Consider the following 14,290-nt stretch of genomic DNA (forward strand, 5'->3'; position numbering starts at 1 on the left):
GTGACATTTGGAATTGGAGCAGAAGTATCATCCCTGGCGTGAAAACCATTCAGCTCCAGCAGTGGGAGTTTGGCTTGCCTCCCTTCTGAGCAAGAGTGCTTCGCTCGGGTGACCTCACTAGTCTAGTGCCGGGCTGGTGGCCTGGCTCTTGCTCAGGACCCGATTACTTCAGAAGTGAGTTGATCTGGTAAAGTATCCTTGTATATAAAGCTGTATATAGGGAAGAAGGTTGTTTGTTGGTTTTTCTGGAAAAAAGACTTGACATATCTGACAGACATTCTAAGTACCTGCAACACGTGAGTTTCTTGTGCTGTTAATAGAGGTTCAGTATCAACAGGGCTCTGTTCTATTTACATATAAACTAAAGGATTCTGCAGTTAACAAGTTTGGGAAATGTTGAATTAAAACCAAATCTATTCATGTCTGGGTATGTACCCAGAAGAATGTAAAACGAGCTCTCAAAGAGATATTTGCACACCCGTGTTCACAGGAGCTAAAACATGTATCCTTCAACTGATGACCACCAAGCAAAATGGGGTCCATACACATGTAGAATATTAGTCAGCAATAAAAAGGGGGAAGTTCTCATACAGATGACAACATGGAAGACCTTTGAGGTCATTATGCTAAGAGAAAGAATCCAGTCACCAAAGGACAAATGCTGTATGATTTCCCTTACATGAGGTACTTAGAATAGTCAAATCATAGAGACAGAAGGTAAAATGGTGGTTGCCAGAGAAGGGGAAGAATGCGAAGTTAGTGTTTAGTGGGTACAGAGTTTCAGTTTTACAAGATGGAAAGAGCTTTGTGGATGGACGCAGTAATAGCTACAAAACAATGTGAATGTATTTAATACCTCTGAGCCACACGCTTAAAAGTGGTTAAGATGGTAAATTTTACATTAAGTGTATGTTAACACAATAAATATGGTTTTTTATTTCTAAGGATGATCATTTTAACTGCAGGATATCTCAGAGCACCTATTACGCTCAAGTGCAATATTATTTGAAACGAGAGGGTGTAAAACACATTTTCCAAAAATAGAATCTACTTTAGGAACTACTTATATAGATTGCTTTTTATTCTTGATCTTTTGCCTATCCCCTTTCCAGATAAAATCTTTTAAATCTTGAAGTTAACAATGCTATTTCTTTTAAAACATGGTAATTCAGAATGTTCCATGGAGGTGGACAAGGTAGATTCATGAATATTGGGCCCTAATATCACCACACATTGTCCATCTTAGGAGGAAAACTGGAAAACATGATTGAAAATTTCTCACGGGAAATAAGATGTAGGAGAGCAATTCCTTGGCTTCCGTCCCATTTAAGCACCACAGGGCTGCTCGATTGGGGCAAGGGCCACCCAGAGTTCAATCTCCATGCCTTGTAATAAGTTTGTCCCCTTGTGTTCTCCTGAAGTTCTTAGACCTCCTCCCCTATGAGACCCCCTCCTACATGAAATGACTCTTATTAAAGAGGGACCGGAATCGGGGGGAAAACAGCAGAAAGTTAAGCAAAATTAGGAAAATACTCTAGTTCTCCCACACACTTTTAGTATGCTCCCTTTACTTTTCCTTTCTTTACTTAGTCCCATAGGTCAACCTATAGCCCCACAAGCGTCAATTAACCTTTCTTGTGACATTTGAGGTTGCTCACTTCTACCTAATTCAATAGACATTCAGCCTTAGAGAAGTAGATGGTGTGATTCAGAGGAAGGCAGGGGCCAAGAAATTAGTCTTGCATGTGCACTAAGACACTGGAGATCTTAATGTACATGTTCTCACTTTGAAAACACAGAGTCTGCAGAACCTGGGTGGCTCAGTCAGTTAAGTGTCTGACTTTGGCTCAGGTCATGATCTCACAGTTTGTGGGTTCGAGTCCCACATCAGGCTCTGTGCTAACAGCTTGGAGCCTGGGCCCTGCTTCAGATTCTGTGTCTCCATCTCTCTCCGCCCCACTGTCTGCTCAGTTTCTCTCTCTTTCTCAAAAATAAAATAAAAACATTAAAAATATTTTTTAATAAAATAAAACACAGAGTCTGCTTTGGGACATAGATCTAGCTATAAGGCATCTATTATGAATTCTATAAACATGGTGATCATATTTTCCAAATCTCAAATTAGGACACACCATCTGACTAAAGGTGTGTGTGTCTATGTGTTTGTGAAGTTATTTAATTTTTGTAAAATATGGCTTAATCCCATTTACTTAGTAATGGAAATCTTTTATTGGAGAAATAGAATTTTATAAAATCATGACTGTCCCAGAGAAGATCAAAGTATGGGATTCCACATGGGGTTTAGATTATAGAATATTAAGATTAAGAATATTTTTATATGTTTATTACTCTTTGAAAGAACTGATCCTTTGCAATTTCTTGTAAATCAAGACCTGGCCCACGTTGCCATTTTTCTTTTTTCTTTCTTTTTTGTTAAATAAGCTCCACACCCAGCACAGAGCCCAACGTGGGGTGTGAACTCACAACCTTGAGATTAAGACCTGAGCTGAGATCATGAGTTGAACGCTTAACCAGCTGAGCCAGCCAGATGCCCCCGCCACAGGTATTTTTTATGGAAGACTTTTATCACTCAATTTCCATCAGTGATTGAAACTGCAAGACAGTTTCTCTTTCAAAAGTGTAGCGTTCCAACCCCAAGACAGTGCACACAGGCCTTCAGAGCATAAATATATCTCCGAGTCATTGCTGGGACTCGTTGCTGATCCAGTCGTTCCAAAATTCACATGTAGTGCTGGAGAGCAGAAAGAATCCAAAGCTCACAGCCTAATCTCTGTGTTTCCTGCAGCATTTAATAAAGTATTAAATGAGCATTGTCTTGTTCTGGTTTGTTTTTAAGTGAGCATAAATGCCTATACCTGTCGAGGATGGAGGGCAGAGTGTGTGCTATTGAATATCTCCTATCGGGGCCCCAAATTTGAGTTAAAGTTGGCTTCCAGTTGGAAAATACAGGACAATTGGCCTTGATTCGATATGAGAATGTTGGCCAAGCATATCTATAGGTACCCCCTCACACATCTTTCTCTGGATCACCTTCTCTGGGGTAGAATCATGGCTATAAATTCTTCAAAATTTCATCAACACGAGAAATTTTAGTTTCCCTTGCTTTATAAATGACTATTAAGTCACTTGCTTGAGACTTGTTATTTTCACTTCTTTAAGGAAAAGCACTGAATTTGACAACTTAGGAAGTTTGAGTTCCTTACTATACTGATAACAGAATGTTTATCAGAGAATCTCAGCAGGACCGAAGTTGACCCAAAAAATTCTCTTACAGAGAGAGACCAAGGCTCTAATTTCTTATCTGGTGGAGTGCTGGTAAATGTTTAGCAACATAGGAGTTGTCACTTTCTGTGGTGTAAATACTGCCACCATGGCTGACTGAGTTAGTGACGGGTCATCACTGAATGCAGGGTTGGGCAGAGAAATGGGTACAATCAGCTCTTGCAAACCTGTAGGACTACTTGAATTTATCCCTCTGGTCCATCGGCTTCCAAATTTGGTGTGAGTCATTACTGCTATTATTAAAATTACAGAGGTTGATGCAGATCTCTGCAACTGAGGCCAGACTACCCGTATATTTAACACGTTTCCCAGGTGATCCTTATTCTGTAGTAGGAACTCTGGCTCCTATAGTCTTTTCAATATAAAGATTGGTTTTGTGTACGTGATGTTGCCTTTCAAGATCAAGAAATCTACATACATTTTCAAACCACAAAATTTACTAAGATATTATTATATATAGTATCTAGGCTAAATTCACTAAGATGTAATGAAAATAGATTCTAATATTTGGAATGAATAATGACCATCCAGTTCACTTTGATATAATAGTCTATATTCAGTTCATTACTTTTCATTATCCTTGAATGTAAAATATGCCATGGAAATCCAAAATCCATATATTCTAGAAATTAGATGATATCTTTATGGAGCTCATAAATATGCTCATCCTAGGGTTATGAGAAATATTTGCATCAGACATTTTCATTGTAAGAAATGATTCACATGACAGTAATCCTTGTTCAACATCAATATTCTTCCAATAGGATTGTGCCAAGTGTGTCGTGAATATAATGATTTGTTTATGACAAAAAATTTCAGATAAACATACCAACTTCCTCTGAAAAATGTCTGGGTGATTTTCAAGAAGGCTTTGTGAAGTTAGTTTATTTGTCTTCAGGTATGAATGCTTTTCATCGGAGATGATTTCAGTGCTTTAGTGCTGATCTTTTTCCAAAGACTGCATTCACCCTGTGAATATCTCCAAAGACATATTCTCTACTCTAAAGGAATTTACAGTCTACTGGGGTTAAGAATTGCCTTTTTCACAATTAAGAAAAAATGTGGAAGGTATTTGAAACCAAGGTGGGTGTTGATCGTGTGTGCATATTCCTGGTAGTTTGGTGGGAGAGACGGACATGTAAATGCCAAATGCCAAATGCTGGAAGAGAGCGACTAAAGTCTCCCTTATGGTTCAGAAGAGCTTCACAAAGGAGATGAAATGAGCTGGGTCTTCAGGATTGTTGGAAAGGTGGAAACATAGAGGGCATTTGAGGCAGAGGAAAGAAACCGGGTCCCCAGCTGAACAACAGAAATTGCCAGATTGTTCGTATGAATCCTAAGTACTCTTCCGTGTACACAGAATTGTGCTCGGCACTCAGGGGACAGAAAGTGAATGAAGGGCACAGCCCCTGCACTCAAGGTGTTGATATGCCGTTTGGATGCCTAAGACGTGCAAATATTAGGGAAGAAATGGGGAAATCACACAAATGCCATGGTGTATTACAGATACATGTGGTATAGAGTATTGTAAAAATGGGAGAGAGATGTGAGCTGACGTGTTTAGGAAAGTCTTTAAGGGTAAACAGTTTTGGACAAGAAAAGCATTTGAGCAAGCGACGCAAGCCCACCAAGCACGTATAGGTGAGAGAGGACATGCTGTGTGGAGGCAGGCAGGAAATCGGCGTGCCCAGAGTAGACAATGCTGGTGAGCAATGTGAGGGACGGGAGAGGGCTCAGTGGGACACATATCACTGAGGGTCCTTGCTCAGATCGGGACTGGTCAGGGATTTGGAGAACAGGGAAAAAACCTTCTATTGTTTCAGATCCTCGGTTTCTATAACTATAGAACGGGCTGAAGAAAGTTAACTCATAGGCTTATGAGGAAGCAATGAGACAATTTATGCAAAAGCATTTTGTAAACTGCTATATACTATAAATGTGGGTTATTGTCAATGAAGGGAATCTCCAACAATGATTCCTTTGTAAGTTTATTTATTTATTTTTGAGACAGGAAGAGCACCGGTGGGAGAGGGGCAGAGTAAGAGGGTGAAAGAGAGGATCCCAAGCAGGCTGTGCACTGTTAGCACAGAGAGGGGCCTGAACCCATGAACTGTGAGATCATGACCTGAGACAAAATCAAGAGTCAGATGCTTAACGGACTGAGCCACCCAAGCACCCCATGATCCCCTTCTAAGAAGCCACAGCCCCATGCCTGGATGGATACTTAGGCTTTCGGGAATGGCATTCTTCAGTGTGAGGATATAGATTGTGCGCCAAATTGGAATCTTCTCACTGAGAACCAACCTCAGGACCAAAACATTCTGAATTAAAGAGTCTGAGAGAGGGACGCAAAACCTGAGAGACTATTGAATACTGAAAATGAAGCGAGGGTTGAAAGGGGGGGAGGGAGGGGAGGGAAAGAGGTGATGGTAATGGAGGAGGGCACTTGTGGGGAAGAGCACTGGGTGTTATATGGAAACCAACTTGACAATAAACTATTGAAAAATTGCAAATTCTAAAAGCAAACTTTGGTTTCTAGTTTCTTTTATTATATCTTAAATGATAAATTCGACCATTTTTACAGTTTAAATTTTAAAATAACAGTATTAAATAGTTAATTGTTAACATTTTAGTGATATTAGTGTGCTTGAGTTTTCTTAAATAGGTCATATTCTTACAGGAAAAGAAAAGGAAGAATTTGCTTTATTTAAACTAAGTATTACTTGCTGATTAATGGCTGTTCTGTTTTAGAAAGTATTGTTGTGAAATGAAAACAATGCAGCTAATCTTAAAGTATCTGTTAATGATCTGTATTTCTCATCAAGTGAAACACCAGTGGTTAAAAAAACTGAGTGTTTCTAGGCCTAGTTGACTATGAGGATTCTAACTGGCCATCCTTCCATCTAGCCACCCAGCTATGCCCATTAAAAAAACATAGATACATTAAACATTATCAAAAATTTTTTATTTTATATATCAAAGAGTGTTGCTTTAAAAAGAAAAATAATTCTGTTTTTTACTTTGCTTATCCATTTGGAGTGTCATTGTAACTACTGTATTGTAAATGATGGAAAATAATTGCATATGTTAAAAAATAGTGTTATATTCTAAAAAAAATAAAAAATAAAGTAAAAAAAAGAAAAAAAAGAAAAAGAAATCTTACAAAGACAATTTCCTATAAATTTGCATAAAAAAGAATTTCCAAAATAAGTTTTGATTATGCTTCTCATTTGGAGAATGATATTCTTTCTGAGACATAAAACTTCAGATCTTCCCCCCAACGCAGTTCTGAAGTTTTTAGTATTTTCAAGAAGACACAGAAAGTGACACCATTCGCCTGTTCCACGGAATTTCAGCCTCAGCTGAGCTCTGGACCCTTGTGTCTATTTCAAACCTAACATCTGTTCAGTTCGTGAGCACCGATCACGCTCTGCTTTTCCCAATTTAGTTTTACTGCATTTCTTGGGAGAACCACCCACTTGGATCTGCTCGATGACATATGACTGAATTCCTCATCATCACGAGGTTTTTCTTCCTGTCTGACACATCTGGAATAAAAGCAGATTTGAAAAATGACGTTTCCACATTTGAGGAAAAGAAAAAGATGGTGGGTGGCTACCACTTCCATCAAAATACTTCTCAAATGTGACTACCATCCTGTATAGTTTCAGGTACACTGTACTTACTTCCCTTGGAAAAGGAAAAAGAAAGGCATTTTCCTTCATTTATTTTATAGGTGTGATAAGAATGACGACTCAGCTAATCTGGTAAATTCCAGAAAATGAAAATGGGGGTACTGAGAATTCCAGCCTCTTTGGTCGTTAGAAGAGACAAGTTGCATTTAACTGGTCCCAAAACAATTTGAAGACAAGCTGGAACTTATTGTAAACCAGCATCATGCTATCCTAAATTCTCCCGTTCTTTGGTCGAATCCAATTCTTGTTGCTTTGGAGGTTGGTTTTAGTGAAATTGTTTTATGCAGATAAAATAAGGCTTGTTTGATTAATGACGGCCACAAATTCTCTGGAATTTGCTCATTGAGGGGGAGAGCCTGACCTCAGAGACTTGCTTGAGTGTGGCGGAAGTGTCCTGTTTGACTCCTAGGCTAGGTCACAAGAAGTCTTCCTACTTTTGCCTTTGTCTCTGGAACACTTTCTGGAGCCCCGAGCTGTCCATGGTTGGTCCACTTACCCTTCACACGGGAGTGAAGTGACCTGAAACCTCCAGACCAGTCCATCTAGTCGATATCAGAAGGAACAATGGAATCGCTCAGCTGAGCCCTGCCGCAGTCCCTTCACCACAAATTTTGAGCTAATAAAAATAATTGTTGTCTTAAGCCCAATAAATAACCAAACACACAAAAAGCTATGTTCTTTAAGATAGTAATTAGATTCTTATCCATTGGCCTCTTTGCCTTACCTTGTGAGTATTAATAAATGGCATCTTTTAATAATTCCCACATTAATCTTATACTATGTATACTATCATCCCTGTATTATAGGTGAGAAAATAGGCAACAGGATAATAAGTAAACTGACTAAAATATCCAAGAACATGATAGGTAGGACTGAAACCCAAGCCTGTCCAGCTTCAAATCCTTAGCTGTTACCAAAGTGAGAATCTTAATTGCTGCTGATGTGATCACATCATTAAGAATACAGTTTTCTCGGATGTTTCCGCCTCTAACTGCATGAATCCCAACCAGGGGTCAGCAAACTGTTTTTTAAAGGACGAGACAGGGGGCCTGCATGCTTAGTGGTTGGACGTCCGCCTTTGGCTCAGGTCATGATCTCTCAGTTTGTGAGTTCGAGCTCTGTGTGGGGCTCTGTGCTGACAGCTCAGAGCCTGGATTCTCCTTCAGATTCTGTGTCTCCTTCTCTCTCTATTCCTCCCCCACAACCACTCTGTCTCGCTGTCTCCCTCTCAAAAATAAATAAGTAAATAAAATTAAAGGACCAGACAGTAAATATTTTTGGGTATGGGTCCTATGGTCTCCATAGCAACCACTCTACTTGACTTTTACACTGTGAAAGCCACCGTAGGCAACATATAAGCAAAAGATACGGCTATGCTCCAAACATTTGATTTACAAAATCAGCCAGTGGACTAGATTTGGTTCACAGGCCATACATAGGTTGCTGACCCCTGATCTACACACCTGCAGTGATTATATTTGAATCTTTTCAAATTTTTGGAAAGGAACCTCAAATTCTAAATGAACTGTTGATGGTACTTTCTTACCAAATTTTAAACCAAAGCTTACAGTTTTAATAATTGTCAGGTCTAAACAGAGTATGTGGAAGTCAAAGGAATGTGTAAATCGATGTAGAGGGTGGCACGAGGCTGTACTTTTGGAAATATTATTTTAGAGATTCTTTTTGCTCTAAGTTACAAATCCCCCCCAAAAAGAATGGAATATCCATAAAGATAAACTATAATGCTCTGGAACTTTCTCTACCCTTACATGACTGATCAGAATATCTTAGTCAGTTGTTATTCTAAGACTTTGGAGTCCTAAAGAGATGTTCTTGGTAGCTATTACAAAGTGTTTCATGAACATTTGTGCAATATTTATGGAACTCACTCTCCCTACTACAGCCTGGCCTCTGTGGCCGAGGGGCTGCTGCTCGACAGCTGCACACGGATGCTATGTGCAAGGTCAGGACAGAATATTCCCAGCTACCAAAGCTATGTGGCCACTTGGGGGTCACAGGAACTTTGGGCAGTAGCTGAGAACTGCTCTTGGAGCTGGAAGAGCTTGTTCTTTATAAAGGAGTTAGTTAGGTCTTGAAAGCCAAGGTCAAGATTTTAACTTCTGCAAAACTTCTCATATTCTTTGATCTTTTAGTGTTAGTTGAGCCACCCCAAATTATTTTAATCTGTGCTACTTATTAATCTATTTTTCTTTCTTGTTATACTGGACCTATTAGTCCAGTAAGTTTTAAGTGACTGGAATGCAGGAAATAAGGGGTTTTTTTTTAATGTTTTATTTATTTTTGAGAGAGAGAGAAAGACAGTGTGAGCAGGAAAGGGTCAGAGAGTGAGGGAGACACAGAATCTGAAGACAGGCTTCAGGCTCTTAGCAGGCTGTCAGCACAGAGCCCGACATGGGGCTCGAACCCATGAACCATGAGATCATGACCTGAGCTGAAGTCGGACGCTTACCAGACAGAACCACCCAGGCTCCCAGGAAATAAGGGTTTTCTTTTCCTCTTTATATTGTCATTTCTGCTGCTTGACATACAATTTTGTTCAATTCATTTTTGAATAAACAAATCATAAATCATTCCACATTTCTTGGTCCAAAAGTTTCAATGTCTTGCTTGACCCCTTTTCCTCAAGTTTTCTTATATCAAATATACATAAACATACAGACACATGAAGACTTTTTATATCCAGGCTTTAGCTCTCCAGAAATGCTATGAACAGAATATGTATTATCATCATCAGTAGGTCCTATTGGTATAATACTATTATTTTACAGTTTGATTTTGTGAATTAACCATCCATAAAATTTCCAATAACTTTGGATTTATTTACTCATTAGAAGAGGTAATGTATACACATAGTGAATAACTTGAAAAGGTACAAAATAATATACTGTAGCAAAACGCCATTTCCTCCCATAGTCCTTGGTTTCTCATTGCTACACCCAGTTTTTTGAGTATCATCCTTTAGAAGATGCTCTCTCTATATACACTGCGCCTGTACCAGACTTTCATTTACTCACACAGTAGCATACTGTGCATACTTTTCCAAGTCTTGGTTTTTTTCACTTATTATATTTTAGAAATGATCCTAAGTTAGGACATATAGAAAGGACTTTTAAAAATATCTGCTAGTGGAGTGCCTCGGTGGCTCAATCAAACATCTGACTCTAGATTTCAGCTCAGGTCATGAGTTTAAGCCCCACATTGGGCTCCAGTGTGGAACCTGCTTGGGATCCAATCTCTCTGTGTCCATCCTCAGCTCTCTCTCCTCTTTCAAAGTAAATAAATAAACTTTAAATATATATCTGCTAGTATTTTATTGTGTGGGTGGGCTGTAGTTGACTTACAAATATTTGTTGATGTACATTTATACTGTTTTTAAACATTTTTGCACTCTTGAAGGCAGTGCTGTAATAAATATCCTTCAACATATGTCTTTGTGCACATGTGAGAGACTGTGTAGGATAACTTCGGAGAAACAGAACTGCTGAGTCAAAGCAATATGCATTTTGCATTTTATTAGATGTGTTTGAATGACCTCTATAACGTGTAACAATGTACACAGAGCAGCAACTTGCTCCTTCCTGTTTTCATTCCCTCCACACACAGCGTCTCATCAAACTTTGACTTTTGTTAGTTTGAGAAGTGAAAAATGTTCTTTCCTTAGAATTTTGAGTTGTAGTTTTGTTAGTTTGCAGAGGACTGGTCAAGGTTTTCACACAAGTTTCTACGTAATTACTGACTTTTTCCTTCTTGATTTAAAGTTCATTGGATATTAAGGAAATGAGAAATATGTTACACATATGTATTAAAAGTTTTTTTTTTCAAATTTTGTCTTTTCCTTTTCAATATAGTCAATGTTGTCAATCTTTTTGAGCTTAGGGAATATTACATAATATTGTTAAGGTTGTATTAAAAAAGTTCATTTACTGTTAGATTTACCTGGACATTTTGCAGTAAAAAAATTTACTTCTTTTTTCACAGAATGCTATCACATTATCAAAACTCCATTTATTGAAGAATTCCTCTTTTCTCACCTCTGTGCAGTGTCTTCTTACTTATGTTATAAATTTATGTATGTGTTTTTTGTGTTCTCTGTGTCTGCATTTTTTCCCCTTAAAACAGTCTTTTCTATGTACCATATTCTTTATTTTTTCTTAAAAATGCTTTAACATCTAGTTTCCGGGGCACCTGGGTGGCTCGGTTGGTTAAGCATCTGGCTTTGGCTCAGATCATGATCTCACGGTTCGTGGGTTTGAGCCCCGCATCGGACTTTGTGGGGACGGCTAGCTCAGAGTCTGGAGCCTGCTTCAGATTGTGTGTCTCCCTTTCTCTCTGACCGTCACCTGCTCATGCTGTCTCTTTCTGTCTCTCAAAAACAAAAACAAAAACATAACATCTAGTTTCCTTATTTCTTTTCTAGAATTGTTTTAGACATGCTTAGATGATTACGTTTTCACATCAACCTTAGAATTAGTTAAGTTTAAAATGTTTCTATTTGTATTTTCTAGTAGGATGAAATATAACTTATAGATTAATTTAGAAAGAACTGACATTTTTATATTATAAGTCTTCTTATCTAAGAACAGAGCATAACTTACCTTACATTCAAGTTTTTTTTTTGAACTCTTAAAATATTTTTCTCATGGATCTAATTCATCACTTGTTAGGTTTACTCCTAGTGGTTGGTTTGTTTGTGGTAGCTCTTGTAAATAGGTTCTTTTCTTTCATTTATTTTTTTTAGTTGCTATTTGCTTATATATAATAAGGCTATTGATTTTTATATACTCATATTGAACCCAGCCACTTTACAGAAATCTCTTATTGTGTATGAATAATTTTTAGTTGATTTGCTTGAGTTCTTTCTAGACTTATAATCATATCATCTAAAAGATCGTTTTTGCTCACTTATTAAAATGTTTTATCTCTTAGTTTTTTTCTCTTGCCTTGTCTGTTTCTCCCACTACAAAAATAAAGTTAAATAACAGTGTCAATGGGGAGTAGACATCCTTATCTTGCTTCTAACCTCAATGAGAATGCTTCTAGCAATTTTAGTATTAAGTATTATGTGAAATATGTGCTAAGAAGATATTTCAGTGTATAGATTTGATATATATTTATTTAAACACAGAAATGTTTCCAGATAAGATGTATATATATATATATATATATATATATATATATACACATATACGTATACACACACACATAAATAAACATGGATATTTATCCAAGGAAGTACTGGAAAATTTTCAGATGATTTCGTGTGTGCACAAGAAATGTGTGTAGGAAAATGTTTAAATGTGTTCAGGTCATTTAATATTTTTTCCCTATACATTCCTCTCTGGCCTCAGAAAACATATGAATTTCCCCCACTTGTTTATATTCCATCCTCCATTCTCTGGAGCAGGTTTGTTGGCTACGGCTAAATAAATATTGAATCACATGGGCCCCACAGCTTCTCCTAGTTGTACCCTAGCGTTATAGAATTCTCTGACATATTGAATCGGCCCAATTGGAAGGAGGCCACAAAATTTCTCCTCTACAAGGCATTTCAAGAAATTTACTCGAATATTGTAAGCTCCACCCACTTCACCAAACAACCATCAGGGTACGATGGGACCCTTGAAGTTGATGAAACATGAATGGGTGGCTAACTCGCTGTGATGGTCAATGTTATGTGTAACCTGGCTGGGCCAAGGTGCCCAGATATTTGGTCAGATGGGACTCTCAATGTTTCTGTGAGAGTGTTTCTGGATGAGACTTACATTTAAATTGGTAGATGTGAGAAAAATAGATTGCCCTCCATAATGTGGATGAGCTTTACCAATCAGTTTGAAGGCCTGAATAGAACAAAGACTAATTTTCACTCCTTACTCCCATTCCTACCCCAAGCAAGAGTTCAGCCTTTAACCATGACACTGATTCTTCCCTGGGTCTCTAGCTTGTTGTCTCACAAGCTTTTAAACTTGCTGGCCTCCATAATCATATGAGCCAATTCCTTAAAATCTCTCTCTCTCTCTCTTTTTCTCTCTGGAGAATCCTAACTAATATATCCCTTCTCTGCCAAATTGTGGCAGGGAACAGAAAGGATTTTCTTCTTTATTTTACTACTTTTGGAACAAATTCTGAGATGTTAGATTTATTTTTGTTGGCTAGAGGGAGATCGGGACAATAGGAGAATGAGATCCACTCCCAAAATCCAGACATTCCAGATTGTGCTGGAGAATGAAAGGAGAAATACCAGAGAAAAGCATGCAGTGATCTGGGCCTTTGGAATTTCGGGTCTGGCTGCTGCTCTGGGAGCTTCACAAGTTCTGCAAGAAATCTTATCCTTGGACGTTCTGAGTCCCCTGTTTACTTGAAATCCTTAGACACGCACTAAATTCTATTCCTGAAATCATGATTACACTGTATGTTAACTAACTTGGATGTAAATTAAAATAATAATAATAATAATTCTTAGACACATACACACAGTGCGCCGAGACTTAGAGCTCCTGCTGGTTTTCCTATTACCGTCCCTTGGGTGGTGGCCAAGCCCAGCTCTCTGGGGTCCGTTGTTTCTCATTCCTTCCTCGGCTAAAAGTAAAACAAACCTGATCAATGACATGCTTTTGTAAAAACTGTGCTATTTTCCTGGAATAACTATTTCTCCTCTTTCCCCCACCCTCCTCCAACTTGAAGAGGGCAGAGCACCAGCTTTAGAGTCAAATTTTGTGTCTTGGTGCCACCACTTATTACTCATCATGTGGCCTCTCTGGGTCTCAGTTCTCTCATGTAAAATGGACACACAGGAGTTGTTGTGAGGATTAAATGGGGTCACTCATGTGAAGCAACCAGCACAGTTTTGAACATATAAAGGGCCTCGATAATGTTATTTCCTCCCACTGCTTCCTAATTCTCTTTTTTAAGACCCAGCTCAACTGTGACCTTCTATGTTATATCAGTGAATCCATTGGGCCTGCTAGAAATAGACAAAGGCTCAGGATTATCGAAGATTTTTTGCACATTTACAAGAACATAAATAGGAGGCAAGCACCCGGGTGGTCTTCCCTGATCAGAACAAAGGGAGCTTCACAGGGAACTGGAGAAATAAATGGCTCTCTATTTTTAGAGGCAACAATCAGATCTCCAAGGACATGTTTTATCTCGGTCCATCTAAAAGAAAGATTTCAGTGCCAAGTGTGTGCTGCCCCTCAATATAGTACAGAAGACCTAGGTTGTGGTCGTTTCAAGGAAGCCTGTGGTAGGCAGACTAATGGCCGTCCAAAAAT

The sequence above is a fragment of the Suricata suricatta genome, chromosome 4, assembly GCF_006229205.1.
Source record: "Suricata suricatta isolate VVHF042 chromosome 4, meerkat_22Aug2017_6uvM2_HiC, whole genome shotgun sequence".
Classification (NCBI taxonomy): domain Eukaryota; kingdom Metazoa; phylum Chordata; class Mammalia; order Carnivora; family Herpestidae; genus Suricata; species Suricata suricatta.